The sequence below is a fragment of the Lithobates pipiens genome, unplaced genomic scaffold, assembly GCF_037356315.1.
Source record: "Lithobates pipiens isolate NorthernLeopardFrog02 unplaced genomic scaffold, aLitPip1_a1.2 Scaffold_30, whole genome shotgun sequence".
Taxonomy (NCBI): Eukaryota; Metazoa; Chordata; class Amphibia; order Anura; family Ranidae; genus Lithobates; species Lithobates pipiens.
The window spans coordinates 85070795-85088842 of NW_027507791.1; positions in this window are offsets into that span (position 1 = coordinate 85070795).

The window sequence follows — 18048 nt, forward strand, 5'->3', positions numbered from 1 at the left end:
GTGCAGGAGGCACACAACACCCACTCTAACTGCTGCAGATGCCTGTATTACAGAAATAGAAAACACTAGCAATAAGGAGTAGCTTCAGGTGCATACTGTGCAGGAGACACACAACACCCACTTTAACTTCTGCAGATGCCTGTATTACAGAAACAGAACAACACCAGCAATAAGGGGTATCTTCAGGTGTATACTTTGCAGGAGGCAAACAACACCCACTCTAACTTCTGCAGATGCCTGTATTACAGAAACAGAGCACCAGTAATAAAGAGTAGCTTCAGGTGTATACTGTGCAGGAGGCACAAAACACCCACTGTAACAGCTCTAGGTTCCCAAGCAAAAAGACACTGTCCCTGCCTATCTTGCTCTTTCCCTGCACGCCAACACACTTCACAAGGCCACTGCACTGGCGGCCTTATATAGTGTGGGGCTTGTACCAAACCCCACTGAGCTATAATTGGCCACAGGCAGGATGGCTCTCCTCACTGCCGGCTCTCTGATTGGCCAAGCATGCACTGTCACCCCGCATGCTTGGCCAATCACAGAGCCGGCAATGCACTGCGATGACGTAGTGTACCATCTATTGAATAAATAATCCCCAGTAGATAATCCCAAACTGTATCATTAACCTGAATTCCACATGCTTGGAGTCAATAAACTGCAATCTGGATTCAGTACCAAAATAGCTAACCAAGCATGTCAGCACAACACAAGAAACATGAGCAATGCTGGAGGCAATATACTGCACACACTAATTTTGGTATGACAAGTAATAATATAGAATGTATGTTCTTTGACCAAAGAACATTATTTTTTATCAAGTTGTTATGGGTAAAGATCCACTTTAAGTAAGTCAGCACAGGTCAATCAAGTTAAAACTGCTTACTCTGCAATGTATCTAGTGAACTCTGTATAATGAGAACAGTAATGTGCAGGTCCAGCAACATTCACTATACTGTGTATATCTATAATAGGTAGTCTTGCGAGCAACTAAAATACAATCTGAGTTGTTGGATAAAAAAAATGAAAAATACAATCTGAGTAATATATACAAGCAGCATATAACACACTCCCAATATAAATGTGCTAAACTCAAAACAAATAATGCTGCGCTGGTGATAATAAAAGTATGCAACCACCTAGTGCAGCTTTTCTCAGCCCTTTTAGCCCAGGGGGACCCTTAAAATTATTTTCAGGTCTCAGGGAACCTCTGATAAAACCCATTCATTGGGGGTCAATGGGAACAATGCCCCTTATTTTTGTGGTCAGTGTAAGAATAGCCCCCTTACAGAGAGCTATAAAGATTATTGGTATCATACCACTGGCTCCTCCAAGTGGCACTGGCTCAGAACTATGTAGGCACCATCAAACAGGAGGTAAATCAGCCACAGCTCAAGGAACCCCTATCCACCTCTGGAGGAACCCTGGTTGAGAATGGCTGACTTAGTGTATCAATTCTCCTGTGCAAATATGAGTGCCAACATAATAACAAGTGAATATTATGAATGAGCTTGGTGTTCGAGTCGAACGCATGTTCGACTCGAACACTGGCTGTTCGCCCGCTCAGTGAATACCGAACGCTATGGGCCATTCGCGACAAATTTGTGTGGCGCTCACAGCCCACAATGCACTGGACCATCACAGTGCATTGCTGGCTCATGATTGGCCAAGCATGCACTGTGACCCCGCGCCGGCAGCGAGGAGAGCCATAATTAGCCACAAGCAGGATGCCCTTGGCCAATTATAGCTCAGGGGGTTTAGTACACGCCCCACACTATATAAGGCCGCCAGCGCATCGGCCTTGTGTAGTGTGTTCCGGCGTGCAGGGAGAGAAGGATAGGCAGGAACAGTGTGTTCTCAGGTATCTGCAGGAGTTAAAGTGGGTGTTGTGTGCCTCCAGCACAGTATACACCTGTAGCGAGCCTTTATTGCTGGCGTTCTCTAATCCAGGCATCTGCAGGAGTAAAATTGGGTGTTGTGTGCCTCCAGCACAATAAACACCTGTATCTAATCTTTATTGCTGGTGTTCTCTAATCCAGGCATCTGCAAGAGTTAAAGTGGGTGTATCTACCCTTTTGCTGGTGTTCTCTAATTCAAGCATATGCAGGAGTTAAAGTGGGTGTTGTGTGCCTCCAGCACAGTATACACCTGTATATACCCTTTATTGCTGGTGTTCTCTAATACAGGCATCTGCAAGAGTTAAAGTGGGTGTTGTGTGCCTCCAGCACAGTATACACCTGTAGCTACCCTTTATTGCTGGTGTTCTCTAATTCAGGCATCTGCAGGAGTTAAAGTGGGTGTTGTGTGCCTCCAGCCCATTATACACCTGTAGCTAGCCTTTATTGCTGGTGTTCTCTAATACAGGCATCTGCAGGAGTAATAGTGGGTGTTGTGTGCCTCCAGCACAGTATACACCTGTAGCTACCCTTTATTGCTGGTGTTCCCTAATGCCGGCATCTGCAGGAGTTAAAGTGAGTGTTGTGTGCCTCCAGCGCAGTGTACACCTTTAGCTAGCCTTTATTGCTGGTGTTCTCTAATCCAGGCATCTGCAGGAGTTAAATTGGGTGTTGTGTGCCTCCAGCACAGTATACACCTGTATCTACCCTTTATTGCTGGTGTTCTCTAATTCAGGCATATGCAGGAGTTAAAGTGGGTGTTGTGTGCCTCCAGCACAGTATACACCTGTATCTACCCTTTATTGCTGGTGCTCTCTAATACAGGCGTCTGCAGGAATTAAAGTGGGTGTATCTACCCTTTATTGCTGGTGCTCTCTAATACAGGCATCTGCAGGAAATAAAGTGGATGTTGTGTGCCTCCAGCACAGTATACACCTGTAGCTACCCTTTATTGCTGGTGTTCTCTAATACAGGCATCTACGGGAGTTAAAGTGGGTGTTGTGTGCCTCCAGCACAGTATACACCTGTATCTACTCTTTATTGCTGGTGTTCTCTAATACAGGCATCTGCAGGAGTTAAAGTGGGTGTTGTGTGCCTCCAGCACATTATACACCTGTAGCTAACCTTTATTGCTGGTGTTCTTTAATACAAGCATCTTCAGGCATTAAAGTGGGTGTTGTGTGCCTCCAGCACAGTATACGCCTGTATCTACCCTTTATTGCTGGTGTTCTCTAATACAGGAATCTGCAGGAGTTAAAGTGGGTGTTGTGTGCCTCCAGCACAGTATACACCTGTATCTACCCTTTATTGCTGGTGTTCTCTTATACAGGCATCTGCAGGATTTAAAGTGGGTGCATCTACCCTTTTGCTGGTGTTCTCTAATTCAGGCATCTGCAGGAGTTAAAGTGGGTGTTGTGTGCCTCCAGCACAGTATACACCTGTAGCTACCCTTTATGCTAGTGTTCTCTAATAGAGGCATCTGCAGGAGATAAAGTGGGTGTTGTGTGCCTCCAGCACAGTATACACCTGTAGCTACTCTTTATTGCTGGTGTTCTCTAATAGAGGCATCTGCAGGAGATAAAGTGGGTGTTGTGTGCATCCAGCACAGTATACACCTGTAGCTACCCTTTATTGCTGGTGTTCTCTAATACAGGCATCTACGGGAGTTAAAGTGGGTGTTGTGTGCCTCCAGCACAGTATACACCTGTATCTACCCTTTATTGCTGGTGTTATCTAATACAGGCATCTGCAGCAGTTAAAGTGGGCGTTGTGTGCCTCCAGCACATTATACACCTGTAGCTAGCCTTTATTGCTGGTGTTCTCTAATACAGGCATCTGCAGGAGTTAAAGTGGGTGTTGTGTGCCTCCAGCACAGTATACACCTGTATCTACCCTTTATTGCTGGTGTTCTCTAATTCAGGCATCTGCAGGAGTTAAAGTGGGTGTATCTACCCGTTTGCTGGTGTTCTCTAATTCAGGCATCTGCAGGAGATAAAGTGAGTGTTGTGTGCCTCCAGCACAGTATACACCTGTAGCTACCCTTTATTGCTGGTGTTCTCTAATACAGGCATCTACAGGAGATAAAGTGGTGTTGTGTGCCTCCAGCACAGTATACACCTGTAGCTACTCTTTATTGCTGGTGCTCTCGAATACAGGCATCTGCAGGAGATAAAGTGGGTGTTGTGTGCCTCCAGCACAATATACACCTGTATCTAACCTTTATTGCTGGTGTTCTCTAATCCAGGCATCTGCAAGAGTTAAAGTGGGTGTATCTACCCTTTTGCTGGTGTTCATTAATTCAGGCATATGCAGGAGTTAAAGTGGGTGTTGTGTGCCTCCAGCACAGTATACACCTGTATATACCCTTTATTGCTGGTGTTCTCTAATACAGGCATCTGCAGGAGTTAAAGTGGGTGTTGTGTGCCTCCAGCACATTATACACCTGTAGCTAGCCTTTATTGCTGGTGTTCTCTAATATAGGCATCTGCAGGAGTTAAAGTGTGTGTTGTGGGCCTCCAGCACAGCATACATCTGTATCTACCCTTTATTGCAGGTGTTCTCTAATACAGGCATCTGCAGGAGTTAAAATGGGTGTTGTGTGCCTCCAGCACAGTGTACACCTGTAGCTACCCTTTATTGCTGGTGTTCTCTAATACAGGCATTTACAGTGGGTGTTGTGTGCCTCCAGCACAATATACACCTGAAGCTACCCTTTATTACTGGTGTTCTGTAATACAGGCATCTGCAGGAGTTAAATTGGGTGTTGTGTGCCTCCAGCACAGTGTACACCTGTAGCTACCCTTTATTGCTGGTGTTCTCTAATACAGGCATTTACAGCATTTACAGTGGGTGTTGTGTGCCTCCAGCACAATATACACCTGAAGCTACCCTTTATTACTGGTGTTCTGTAATACAGGCATCTGCAGGAGTTAAAGTGGGTGTTGTGTGCCTCCTGCACAGTATACACTACCCAATTGCTGGTTTTCCCATCTCCCTGTAGGCCATTACTATGTCTGGAAGGCCAACAAGGAGAGGCAGACAGTCACGAGCCAATAAAAGGGGGCAAGTAAGCTCTGTGTCTAGAGACAACAGTGCTGGTCGTGGACGCGGTGTATGGTCATCAGCACGTGGCCATGGGACACGCTTGTCCTTATTGTTGGCAGCTGGATGTGTTGAGCCGCATCATGCTGAAGACTTGGCAGAGTGGATGACCAAGCCCTCCTCATCTTCTCTCACCCAGGCTCAAGATACTAGCAAAGCAGCTGCCAACGCGTCCTCTTCCCTCGTCTCAATGTCATCATTTACTCCTTCCCTAGACCCACCATGTCCTCCTGAGGAGTCCCCAGAACTGTTTGAGCACAGTGTTGGGTACATGCTCCAGGAGGATGCCCAGCGTTTTGAAGGCTCTGATGATGATACCCAGATAGAGGAAGGCAGCAGCGTGAGCGCAGAGAGAGGGGATGATCAAAAAGGACAGCAATCTGGCAGTCATGTTCCACCAGCTGCAGCATACTGCCAGGTTTGCTCCAGTGATGAAGAGGGAGGGGATGATGAGGTCACTGACTCCACGTGGGTGCCTTATAGGAGAGAGGAGGAGGAGGAGGCACATCTCCAAGGAGGCAGGATGCCCTCCAGGGGCTAGATTAGGGGCAGCACACCTACTGAATCACACTGCAGAGCTATATATATTAACGCTGACTCATGGTCCAGCAGGCATGGACAGGGACGTTACCTATCCTTCACGGCCCATTGGGTCACTTTTCTGGCAGCTGGGAAGGATGCAGGACAAGATGCAGTAGTGTTGTTCCGCCACCACGCCTCCAAAATGCTACTACTGGTTGTGACACACCTCTCTCCTCCACCCCCTCCTCTTCTTCCTCCATGGCCCCTTCCAGTGCTTTGTCCTCAGAACCAGCGGTGCTCCATAGGCGTTCAAGGGGCTACGCAAGTACGCAGGCAAAAAGATGTCATGCCGTGCTTGCGCTGGGTTGTTTGGGGGACAGGAGCCACACTGGGGCAGATATTTTGTCAGCTCTGCAGGGGCAGGCCGAGAGGTGGTTGACGCCACGCCAGCTTAAGCCAGGAATGGTAGTTTGCGACAATGGCACCAACCTCCTCTCTGCCCTCCGACAGGGACAACTGACCCATGTGCCCTGTGTGGCTCATGTCCTTAACCTGGTGGTGCAGCGGTTCCTGGGCAGGTACCCAGGCTTACAGGATGTCCTGAGGCAGGCCAGGAAAGTCTGTGTGCATTTCCGACAATCATTTAATGCCAGTGTTCGGCTGGCTGAGCTCCAAAAAGAAGTTGAGCCTGCCCAAGAACCGCCTTATATGTGACATGCCCACCAGGTGGAACTCAACGTTGGTCATGCTGCAGCGGCTGCACACGCAGCAGAGGGCCATCAATGAGTACCTGTGTGACAACGGCACCAGGATAGGGTCAGGGGAGCTCGTTTTTTTTTCACCATACCAGTGGGGCATGATCAGGGATGCATGTACTGTCCTGTCACCATTTGAGGAGGCCACGAGGATGGTGAGCAGTGACAGTGCATGCATCAGTGACACTGTACCTCTTGTCCACCTGTTAGAGCACAGGCTGCATGGAATAATGGACAGGGCACTTGAGGCAGAACAGAGGCAGGAAGAGGAGGACTTCCTTGCCTCTCAAGGCCCCCTTTATCCAGGCAGTGTTCCTGCTGTCCCACCCATCACACAGGAAGAGGACGAGGAGGAGGAGGCTTGTGTCAGCATGGAGGTGGAGCTTGTGTCAGCATGGAGGCACAGTCCCAAGAAACCCGTGGACTTGTACGTGGCTGGGAGGAGGTCGCTGCGAATCACGACGTCCTTAGTAAACCAGAGGACTCCGGACCGAATGCCTCAGCTAACCTACGCTGCATGGCCTCCCTGATACTGCAAAGCCTACGGAAGGATCCTCGTATTCTTTGGATTAAGGAGAGGGACCATTACTGGCTGGCCACTCTCCTTGATCCACGGTACAAGGGTAAGGTTGCGGACCTTATCTTGCCGTCGCAGAGGGAGCAGAGGATGAGACATCTCCGGGAGGCCTTGCAGAAAGGTCTGGGCAACGCGTTCCCAGAGACTGGGAGGTTACAAACTCCTGGTCCTGGACAACGTGTTGCTGAGGCTTCGGTCAGTCACAGAAGGAGCGGTGGAGAAGGTGGCCGTCTGACCGATGTGTTCAGACAATTTTTTAGACCGCAGCCCCAAGGTATGATCGGTTCCAGCAACCATCGCCAGCGTCTGAGTTACATGGTGCAGGAATACCTATGGGCAAGGTCAGACTTGGACACCTTTCCCACCGAAAATCTTCTGGCTTACTGGGTCTTGAGGATGGATCACTGGCCAGAGCTTGCACAGTATGTAATTGAGCTACTGGCCTGTCCTGCATCCAGCATTCTTTTGGAACGCACATTCAGTTCTGCTGGAGGCTTTGTGACCGATCACAGGGTGCGCCTGTCCACCAACTCGGTTGAACGACTGACCTTCATAAAGATGAATCAGTCTTGGATCAACACCAGCTACCAAGCACCTGAAGCTGATGTAACCGAATATTTCTTTTTGAAATGTCACATCCCTTCAGGCCTGCCTATGCTGATGCTGAGTGACTGTCCTGTTATGTTGACTGACTATCCTCTTCCTCCTCAATGATCCTGCTGATAGCTTGGAAGAACATTTTTGGTTCTGGGTGACGCCACCAGTGGCTAAGGCCCAATTTTTCAGCCCCTGTTTAACAGGGGCGTGTAATTACAATTTTTGATGCAATGCTTTGCAGCAGGGCTCATTCCTACACTCCAACTAGAGTATCTGGGAGAGGTTGCAGTGTCATGGCACCAGCACCAGTGGCTTAGGCCCAATTTTTCAGCCCCTGTTCAACAGGGGAATGTAATTACAATTATGATGCAATGCTTTGCAGCAGGGCTCATTCCTGCACTCCAACTAGAGTATCTGGAGAGGTTGCAGTGACGTGGCACCGGCACCAGTGCCTAAGGCCCAATTTTTCAGCCCCTTTTTAACAGGAGCATGTAATTACAATTTTTGATGCAATGCTTTGCAGCAGGGCTCATTCCTGCACTCCAACTAGAGTATCTGGGAGAGGTTGCAGTGTCATGGCACCAGCACCAGTGCCTAAGGCCCAATTTTTCAGCACTTGTTTAACAGGTGCATGTAACTACAATTCTTGATATAATATTTCACAGCAGGGTCCGTTCCTTCGCCCGCCGAGGGTAACTGTGAGGACTTACAGTGTTGTGGCACCAGCACCACCACAACCACCAAAGGCCCAATTTTACTACCACTGTTCAACAATGGCATGTAATTACAATTCTTGATATAATGATTCACAGCAGGGTGCTCCAGCGCCCACTAACAGTCTCTTTGAGGGCTTACAGTGTTAACTTGTGGCAACACCAACACCTTAGGCCCAAATTTCTGCAGAGCATATAGGGCAGGCCCCTACTTTCAAACATCCAACTTACAAATGTCTCCTACTTGCAAACGGAAGGAGACAACAGGAAGTGAGATGAAAAAAGATGGACTGACCAAAAAATTAAACAGGGGTTTTCCAAAAAGCTTAAAAACAGATTTTTTGACTGGAGCTACACTTTAAAAATGTACCAGTTCAAAATTACAAACAGATTCTACTTAACACAACAAACCTACGCAAGTCCCTGTCTTGTTTGCACCACATGTATACTGCTGTTCTGAGTATATAGGGCCTGGGGGCCCCACGGCTTTCCTTTTTTTAATTTGGGTACAGGGTTCCCATTAATATCCATACAAGACCCAAAGGGGCTGGTAATGGGCGGGGGGTACCCATGCCATTTTTTCTCAATGATTTTCATCCGTATTGCTGGAACCAGACATGACATTAAAACCGCAAGCAGTTTTAAATGACTTTTTTTCTGTTAAATGTCATTTTGTGCAGGGACTGTTCTAAACACGGGAAACACATGCCACTTCACAGGCATATTATAGACACCCCCCAGGCACAATATTTAAAGGAATATTTAACTTTTTTTCTCACTTTAATCGTCATTAAAATCAGTGCTCCCAAAAAAAACTGTAATTTTAATAAAACCATTTTGCATTGATCCATTTTCCCTGGGGCAGGAGCCGGTCCCCAAACCCTTTTTAGGACAATATTTAGCATATTAGCCTTTAAAATTAGCACTTTTGATTTCAAACTTTCGAATCCCATAGACTTTAATGGGGTTCTAAAGTTCGTACAAATTTCCGGTCCGTTCGAAGGTTCTGGTGCGAACCGAACCGGGGGTGTTCGGCTCATCCCTATTCATGACCCCCCTCTCCCTACGTGATCATTCTCCTCTTTCATGCTTGCTTTCCTTTAGTCATTATTGTCCTCCATTTCCATTCACGATTGCACTTCTGTCTGTCCATTTTTAACCACTTTTATCCCTATCTGTGTGCTCCTCCCCTCTGTGAACACTATCTTCTGTATCCATCCATGCTTGCTGTTCTCCCTTATATTCCTCCTCTTCTTTGCAAGCTTGCTCACCTCTACTCTTTAACCACTCTCTTCCATATCTATCCTCCATTATCGGCTGGTGAAGTTTTAAGATGGGGGGGGGGGCGCAAGACCCCGCCCCTCCACGTTTGACCCCTCATACTTTCCATAAGCCACACCCCTTATAGATTCCACATATACCAGTCTACACATTATACACAGGGCTCTGTACATCATATATCAGGCTGCACATTATACAACGGGCTCTGCACATCATATACCAGGCTGAACATTATACACCGGGCTCTGCACATCATATACCAGGCTGCACATTATACACCGGGCTCTGCACATCATATACCAGGCTGTACATTATACACCGGGCTCTGCACATCATATACCAGGCTGCACATTATACAGCGGGCTCTGCATATCATATACCAGGCTGCACATTATACAACGGGCTATGCACATCATATACCAGGCTGCATATTATACACAGGGCTCTGCACATCATATACCAGGCTGCACATTACACACAGGGCTCTGTACATCATATACCAGGCTGCACATTCTGTGTAGTAGTATAAGATCATCTTACGAACATGGGATACAGCTCAGCTCCTTCTCCCCTCCCCCACTCAACCCCTTGTCTCTGGGGGGAGGGGGGGTGTAAGTAGCTGGTCTTGCCTAGGGCTAGCACCAGCCCTGTAGGCATGCAACAAATCCCCACGTATGTGCAGACACGTCACAGGTCTCTGCCATTTCAATATCATAGACTCTGTGGCACATGCACATATGCATTTTCATACAAACTGGTTATGGGTGTCTATGTCAAACATGCACAAGAGTCATGTGAAGTGTCTGCACATGTGCCAGGTCCTACTACATCATTCTGGCCTAGGCTGGGATTTATCAAGATAAAACAAAACAGAGTTTTTACTTTTTAAACAAATTTTTTTGGACCCTGCTTAAGGCCCCTTTCACACGGACGAGCCGTTCAGGTCCGCCTGTCAGTTTTTCAGGCGGACCCGAACGGATGCTCCATAGATCTCTATGGAGCGTCGGATGTCAGCGTGGACACGTCCGCTGACATCCGAGCCGCTCCGATCCGACAAAGTGTGATGGAGGAAAAAGTTATTTTTCCATCCGTCATCGGATCGGATCGGGTGACGACGGACTCTGTGGTCCGTCGTCACCCGATCTCCCATAGGAGAGAGCGGCGCTGTGACAGGTCTGTCCTCTGCCTGCTCAGCGGAGATCGCTCCGGCGATCCCCGCTGTGCAAGCGGATATCCATGGGGCAGATCACCACTGATCCACCCCGTGTGAAAGGGGCCTTAAGCTCTGTTGGTAAAAAATTAGAGCTGCACACGTTCATTTTTAAGGGATTCCTGTTGCTGAATTGTCTCCCTTTCAGAGTAGAGTGTCAGCTCTGTTTTGGCTGATAGCCCCACAGAGTCCCTTTTATCTCCTGCCTTACCTAAGTGCTGATAAAAGACATAAAACTGCCAGATAACAAAGGCTCTGTCAGGACATGAAAGACCATTCACTAATATATAATGTTTATTACTTACCATGACTTCAATTCTGAGTGAGAGTCTGTGTCCCCAAACATCAACAGCTTCCGGTTATCTGCTGTGATCTACTCAGGGGGGACACTGGACTGAGCACACAAGTCCCAACGTCACTTCCTTGAGTGACGTCGGCATTGCAACTCAATGAATCTCGCCCGGCCAGTCCATCAGGCCAGAAGCTGTGGCACGATCGACCGCGCCACAGAGCGACTTTTTTTGAGGCAAATGAAGCGCCGCGTCTGCAATCTTGTGATTGCATAGACATGGCGCTTCCCATATTGCACTGTGCCCGGCATCCGGCGCTGGGACACAGTGCACACAAGGACATAAAAAAAAATAAAAATTTAAAGGGACATGTTTAAATCCATTTTTATTTTTTACTTTTTTTTTTTGACTGGGCGGCCCCCTATGGATGGGCCACCACTGCTATCCTCCTTTACTTCTTCCAAGCCCACTTCACTACATGATCTTCTTCTACTTCCAGCCATGCCCTTTGTCTTCCTCTCTATGCTCATTCTCTAACATTCTCATCCATGCCTGTCCTCTGTGGTTCACCCTCTCTGATCTATGCTCCATGTCCATTTTTTTGTGATCATTTACACTTCTACCCATACCTACTCTCCTCCCCTCTATGATCGATCTTCAACATTTCCACCCATACCCACTTGCCTCCTCTCTATGATTGTTCTTCAATATTTCCATTCATGCCCATTCTCCTCCCTTCTATGATCATTCTTCAATATTTCCACCCATACCCACTCGCCTCCCCTCTATGATCGGGCTTCAACATTTCCATTCATGCCCACTCTCCTCCCCTCTATGATCGTTCTTCAACATTTCCATTCATGCCACTCTCCTCCCTTCTATGATCATTCTTCAATATTTCCAACCATACCCATTCACCTCCCCTCTATGATTGTTCTTCAACATTTCCATCCATGCCTGCCCTCCTCTCTGGTTCTCCACCCAATTGTTTAGCTGTATACACTGTCCTGTTCCCTGTGGTCTCTCTTCTCCCCACTATGCCCATTCTCCAACATTTCCATCTATGCTTGCCTTTCTCCCTTATCCTCCATCAACTTGAATGATACCCACTATCCCCTTCTCTGTGATTATTCGCCTGTACTTCTCTACTTCCATCTATGTCCATTCTCCTCTCTGGCCTTATGGTCCCCCTTCTAACATTATTATACTTTTCCACTTCCAGCTTTGTTGACTTTCTTTACATTTCTAATCATTCCTCTCTACAATCACATGCCTTTTCCCTCTGTAATCCTTCTCCTGGACCTTGACATGTTGACATTCTCCTCCATCCTGGAAAGATCAATCATAAAACACAGAAGTAAAACACATATTGAACTATTTCCTTTTTGTTAGACCTTAAAGTGTCACTAAACCCACAATCATGGGGCGTGGCCGGGATGTGAAAGGGAGAAGACGTGTGACCGCTGAGCTCCGCTCCAACGTTTATCCTGCATACTTCCAGCACCGTTTCTTCCATTGCACAGCCTTCCCCCCTGACACCCTGGGGCAGAAGAAACCCTCCGGTACCCCGCGGCCCTCTCCGCAGCCCCCGGGAAGGCTCCATTCGACCACAGCAGGTGAGGCCCGGTCCGCGGCGGCCATCTTCCCCACGAGGACCCTAGCTGCCATGATGTCCGTCGGCTCCCAGGCCACCACTGATCCTCCCCCATCCCAGGCTGATTCCCACGCCGAGCTCCTGGCAGCGATCAAGGAGGGCAGGGATTCAGTGATGGTGAAAATTGATCACCTAGTGGCCAATGTAAGCCTGATCAGACATGATATGGACAAAGAAAAATATTTTAAAAACTCTATATAATGTCCATATGATTATATGACAAATTATTGCTGTAAAGTGTCCATATGGTAAATAAACACCAGTGAAGAAATCTTGGTATGAATAGCTGAATTGGAAGTGCACAAATTAGTAATCTTCTCCAGGAGTATAATGTGCTTTTTCCATCACCAAATAAATGAATTGGCTCCTTACCAGATCCAAGCGATCCCCCGTTACAGAGGGTCACCACAAGCAAAAACAATCAAAGGATATCCGGGTAGCGGTTCCCCCTCAGGCGATCCCAAATCTTTCACACAATGGGGCTATGGCTGTTGCTCCACATGTCACTCCCAACTCAACGTGGTATCACATAGGGAAAAACATAGGCTCCAGATAGTGTAAAACCAATGATTTTAATTTGCAAGTAACGAACGTATACACTTACATAAAAGACTTTAAAAGCAGGCTCAAAACAGAAGCGTGCGCCGGCCGGAAACACGCCAACGAAGAGACCAACCCGTCCTTCCTGGTCTAAAACGAACGAACACGACTGGGGTAAAAACGAACGAACACGACTGGGGTGACGTCAACACGTTCGCACCGCCCTACGCGTTTCGTAATAATTTACGTTGTCCCTGGACATGTGGAGCAACAGCCATAGCTCCATTGTGTGAAAGATTTGGGATCGCCTGAGGGGGAACCGCTACCTGGATATCCTTTGATTCTTTTTGCTTGTGGTGACCCTCTGTAACGGGAGGTTGCTCGGATCTGGTAAGGAGCCAATTCATTTATTTGGTGATGGGAAAAGCACATTATACTCCTGGAGAAGATTACTAATTTGTGCACTTTCAATTCAGCTATTCATACGAAGATTTCTTCACTGGTGTTTATTTACCATATGGACACTTTACAGCAATAATTTGTCATATAATCATATGGACATTATATAGAGTTTTTAAAATATTTTTCTTGGTAATTTATTTTATGCACTTTTTCTGTTTTAGGAAAATTTTCATTCTTTATTTTTAGGGGTATATACACAGAGATCTATACAATCTGTGCTGTGTTTGGGTGATTCACATCATTGACACGCACTTGTGTCTTATTTTTGTATTTAATTTTATATATTTGTATATATAATTTGTATGCACTATTTTTTGAGGTGGCCTTAGAGACACTAAGATACTAAGGTTAATACTGTGGGTTTAGCACACACACATATCCCATTCACTTTGGGAATTTGAGGTTAGCGCAGTTCTCTTTTTTTCTTTTCTGTTAATTTGTGTATTTTTGGTGTACATCTGAATTGCAGCTTCCGACCATTATCATTTTCACTCCGTAGCGCAGTTTTTTTCTCTTTGCTCTTTCATGATATGGACAAATTTAGAGCCCGGTTTACAGAGGCTGAAGGCCGCATATCTCAGCTAGAGGACACGATCAGATCTGACTCCAGAAGCCTCCGTGCATTACAGTTACAGGTTAAAGCTTTGTAGGAGAAGTCCATTGATACAGAGAATAGGCTCAGAAGGAACAATATCCGTGTAATAGGCCTCCTCGAGAAAGCCGAGGGCACACGGCCTGCTGAATTCACAGAGACCTTCCTAAAAACGCTCCTGGAACTGCCTGATATGCCTCCTACATTTGTAGTTGAAAGAGTGCATAGACTCCCTCCAACTCCCCCAGTCCCGGGGACCCCACGGCGGCCTTTTATGCTTCGGCTGCTTAACTACAGGGACCGGGACAGGATTATGATGGCAGCTAGAGAAAAGAGGGATCTACTTTTCAATGGAGCCAAAATTATGCTCTTTCCAGGCTACTCCCCAGAGGTGCAACATCGTTGCCGCTCCTTTACTGAGGTCAGGAAGCGCCTGCGAGATGAGGGCCTCAAATTCAGCCTACTGTATCCCAGCAAACTCCGGGTGATTGCTGATGATCGTGCACACTTTTTCATGGACCCGGAAGCAGCCATGTCCTGGCTGGATGGTCGCAGATGAGCCACACGCCCTACGGATATCCCCTGCACTTTTATACTACCTCAGGCCCCCTTGGCAACTTGCTCCTTACTTTGATTTATGTCCACTGGATACTCTGCCGGGTGTCTGCTGTGCCTGTTGACTCTCACCTCTTATCCTGCCTGGCCACTGGGGAACCACCTAGCCACTGAGTGCTGCCGCAGAGTCAGGGACCGTACCGGTACTTACACCCCCGTGTCTCCTTTTTCCTCCTGTGCGCGCGGCGGTGCAACCATGGATGGTCTGTTGGGCACTTTTACACCTAGCAGGCCATGGGACACACACCACTACAAGCAAGCACTACCACCGCGGCCTGATTGTCGCCCCCCCCCCCACCCCCTTGTTTTTACCTTCCTCATCCCTGTTCACGTTTTGTGTTTTTCCCTGTTTTTTTTTCTCCTCTCTGGCCAGTGACCAACACCGCCTACCCTTGTCTTCCTCCCTGGCCATTTGACTTTGACCAGTGGTGCAAGGGGCGAACACTGACGGTGTAGGGCTCCAGTCGGGGGCGCTTGCACCTATTTGGTTTAACTTTTTTTTGTTTGGGGATAAACTATTCCGGGAACCCCCCCCCTGTTTTTCTTTAGGGGGAGCGATGGGAAATAGAAGGAAAGGCACTCCGTGCCTGGAAAGTTTGGAACCTGTTTGGGTCTCCACTGTTTTATATGCACATGTTTATGTCTGTTTATGTTCTGTATTATGTCTCAGTGCTGACAGTTTTAAATGCAATGCAACAGTGATCTTGCTGCCTACAGAGTACTCCTGGGAATGCCCCCTTCAATACTCCTGCTCCCCTTTTCCCTCTATGCCGTATGGCTAACCAGGTCTCGGATTCGTTCACCATCCTCTCCTGGAATGTCAGAGGCCTAAACTCTAAATTCAAGCGAGCTCTGCTCTTCCAATATTTGAAAACGCACTCCCCCCAGCTTATTCTCCTACAGGAAACTCACCTTTTGGGCAGCAAGGTCCTTACTCTTAAGAAACCCTGGATACAACGGGGATTACATGCCACCTACTCCACCTACGCCAGGGGGGTATTGATCCTTATTCATTGGAATTTTCCTTGTGTTATTGAAGAAGTCCACATGGACCCCCTAGGAAAGTTTGTGATACTAGTGTTTACTCCATGGTCTCACAGATCCATTATCATTAATCTTTACATCCCCCCTCCGTTTTCACCCGCATTACTGTATGATGTTTTAGACAAGATTTCACTCTTTTGTCTTGGGCGGGTACTGGTGATGGGAGACTTTAATGCCACCCTGTCTCCAGACCTGGACAGGCCTACACCGGCAAGGAAACAGTGAATGGAGCTCTCTGTGTGGGCCCAGGCGGTTGGCCTGGTGGAGGTCTGGAGGTGGAGGCATCCTGACAAAAGGGCTTACTCCTGTTTTTTAGCTTCCTACAAAATGCCATCCCGGATAGACTTGGCTTTCTCCAACCCCGCACTGTTAGCGAACGTGTTGGAGGCATCCTATCTCCCCAGTGGATTGTCTGATCATAGCCCCCTGTTGGTGGTGCTTCGCTCCCTGGCCTCCCGTAATGCAGCACTTTGGCGGTTAGGTACGCAATGGATTTCTCATCCTGACCTTTCCGACAAACTGCCAGCCCAGCTAGCTGAATATTGGGAAAAGAATGTGGGGTCCTCCTCCCCTAAAAAATGTCTGGGATGCTTTCAAGGCATATACCAGGGGACAATACATTTCCTGTATTGCTGACATAAAAAAAAACAAATAAGTATGACTCTCTCACTGCAACAAGCCATTGACCATTGCAACGACATGTATACTGCGGACCCAAACCCTACCAATTTTGACTTGCTGATGGCAGCTCAAAGGGACTTACAGCTCCACCTGACAGAAGTTACACGACTTTACATGTATAAAGGGAAGCAGCGGGCCTTTGAACAAGGAGATAGGAATGGCCGTCTGCTGGCAATGATGGCTCAGCATGACCAACCTCTCACTCTAGTGTCTGCCCTACAGACTCAGGACGGAGGAACCGTGACTTCCCCCTCGGGTATACTGCAGACATTTAGCGCCTTTTATGAAAAGCTGTACTCATCAGGCCTCCCCACTGATTTCCAACCCGAGTCCCTCCACAGCCTGTTAGACCAGTTGGCACTCGGATGGTTGTCTGACTCGGAGAGGGAAACTCTGGTCCAGCCCTTCACAGCCCTAGAAGTCCTAGGGGCCATTAGCTCTTTCCCCCCGGGTAAAGCTCCGGGGCCTGATGGGTTTCCGATGGACTTCTACAAAACCCATGCAGATCTCCTGGCGCCCCGTCTAGCTCAGCTCTATACCACCTGTTTGACTGCTGGCGGTCTACCCGCCTCAATGTACCATGCGTACCTAACATTGATTCATAAGGCCCCCAGGGACCCCACCTCTTGTGCTTCCTATAGGCCCTTAGCCTTATTAAATTCTGACTTTAAAATATTGACCAAGCTCCTGGCCCGTAGACTTAATCCCATGTTCCCCTCGGTAATAGACTCCGATCAGACAGGCTTTATGCCCTGTAGATCCACGGATATTAACCTCAGGAAGCTTTTCACTAATATACATGCCCAACATTTAAATGTGGGAACCCGGGTGGTGGCCTCCCTTGATGTAGAAAAGGCCTTTGATACGGTTGAATGGCCTTTCTTGTGGGAAACACTACGCAGAATGGGCTTCCCTTTACTGTTTATCAATTGGCTCCAGGTGCTCTATAGAAGCTCTACTTCGTCGGTGCGATTGGGAGGGGCCCTGTCAGCCCCTTTCAGACTCTTCAGGGGGACCAGGCAGGGTTGCCCTCTTTCTCCGGCCTTGTTTGCCCTTGCAATCGAACCTGTGGCGGAGGCCCTGCGTGTCTCACCCCACATAAAAGGATTGCGTATTGGACTGCTGGAGGAGAGGGTGGCCCTGTACGCAGATGACATGCTGCTCTTCCTGAATGATGCTGGTCCTTCGCTGAGGGGGATGTTGGATGTCCTAGATACCTATGCTGGGGTCACCGGTCTCAGGGTGAATTGGTCTAAATCCCGCCTGTTCCTGATTGATCAGGAGGCAAGGGCCACATCGCTCTCAGACAACCCCCTTGTCTGGGTTGACTCCTTTAAATATTTGGGGGTTCAGGTATCAAAAAGCATCCGATTACCTCACGCTAAATCTTACCCCGGTACTTTTAGAAGTCCAGTCCAAGCTCAAATCATGGGGCAACCTGCCACTGTCGCTTTCGGGGCGTTAATCTCCTTAAAATGAAGATCATCCCCAGATTTACTTACCTTTTCCATCACTCCC